Genomic DNA, 1620 nt, shown 5'->3' on the forward strand with positions numbered 1-1620 from the left:
AACTGTTTGGTTTTATTTAGTGTTAGTTTTTGCTTGTTTTTCTGAAATATTCCCGAACCAAGTATTTTAGGAATGACTAAGTCTTTGTTTCCTTTATTCAGAAGTTGGAGACAAGCTTTTGGTGTTATAATGAGACAAAGTGCTCTAGGTTTTGGAGACTGTTGGAAAAAAACTCCGGGAAACGGTGGGAAAAACTCGGGGCTTAAAGAGTTAAGACCATTTTGAATAATTAAGCCCGTGAGTTCAAAATGCAAATGTTCAGTTTGTTCTATCAAAAATTTGTAAGAATATTCGGAGTAGCTGTCAAGATATTCAAAGAAGTGTATTCGAAAAAACGTTACATGTTGCGAAACTAAAAAATTTGACGTCAAATTTCTCAAAACTAGGTACGGAGCAGATAAAACTTTGTAGTTCTGAGGAAGCGACATAACAATGTCTTCTGTTGTATGTCAAATTATACCGGTGCCTGGGGTGCTCTCGTGGCCTAGTGCTTAAGGTGTTGGCCTCTCATTCAAAGGTCCCAGGTCCGAATCCGGGTAGTGACCGAAAAAATTTCTTCTCTAAATTTGTCTCTTTTCACCTCCTTTCCTGCTCTCTAGCTATGTTCTGTCGTCTGCTTTTGTCTCCTCTTTCTGCCTCCACTCCCTCACCTCCTTTGCCCCCTCCTCTGGGCTCCTGACTCTTTCTTCAGCCTTTCTACTGCTACTCCTTGGCTTCTTCTTACTTCTGTCTTTCCGCCACACCCCTGATCTTCTGGTAGGAAAGATCTATACCTAGCCTTCTCGGACAAGGGCGAAAAATCACGGAGGGCCCGTGTGCAAGTTGTGTAGGTTAAAGATCCCTTGGTGGTCTAAAATCGTTAAGAGTAGGCTTCGGCCACCACCCGGGCAAAATTCAAAATTTCCTACCAACAGAAAAAGTTTAATGTGTCCCGCGCACTCATATGACCTTAAGCAGTTGCAAACGCCGTAATACACTTACAACCAAGAAACATTTTTTAAAATACCAGTGCCTGTGGTAGAGTGGATAGGTGCTTCGCTGTGACGTGCAAAAGACTTGAGGTTGATTAAATCTTTTGATTCATTCAATCAAATGTCAGCTGAAGTCGTTTCTGTTTATACAAATTAATAAGATTAATATTTGGAGGGATTTTCTTTAGTCAGAACACAACGTTTTATGTTACTGTTTGTACGTTGTGTTGTATTGTAAAGCGCTCAGAGCCTGTAGGCCTACTTTAATCGGGGTTGAGCGCTATAGAAATGTCATTCATTATTATTAGTAGTATAATATGGGGAAAATATTTGTCTTTTGTCTTGGTTTTCTGCTGAGAAATTGTTTTCCCCTCAGACCGTCTCTCAAATAATCTAAATTCAGCCAACAGGCGGTGTAGAAATGCCTATATTTAGAAATGAAAATGAATATTTTTCGCCCTTTTTGTGGGGCTCCCGTGGTGCAGAAGTATATTATGGAGCTTGCCTCTCGTTCAATAGGTCCCAGATTGGAATCCTGACAGCAATGGAAAAATTTTCTTCTAAAATATTTTCTTTCTTTCACCTTCTTTCATGTTCTGTAGGTATGTTCTGTCATCTGTTTTCATCTCCATACTTTCTTTCTACCCCC

The 1620-nt window shown here is 39.9% G+C and overlaps 1 protein-coding gene across 1 annotated transcript in view; it reads left to right on the plus strand.

The window, feature by feature from the left end:
* The window catches only part of LOC101864117 (uncharacterized protein KIAA1841 homolog), a gene marked incomplete at its 3' end in the record, with an annotated part of 22238 nt that overhangs the window by 14679 nt on the left and 5939 nt on the right, over positions 1-1620 (plus strand).

Source organism: Aplysia californica, unplaced genomic scaffold (genome assembly GCF_000002075.1).
Source record: "Aplysia californica isolate F4 #8 unplaced genomic scaffold, AplCal3.0 scaffold01396, whole genome shotgun sequence".
Lineage (NCBI taxonomy): Eukaryota > Metazoa > Mollusca > Gastropoda > Aplysiida > Aplysiidae > Aplysia > Aplysia californica.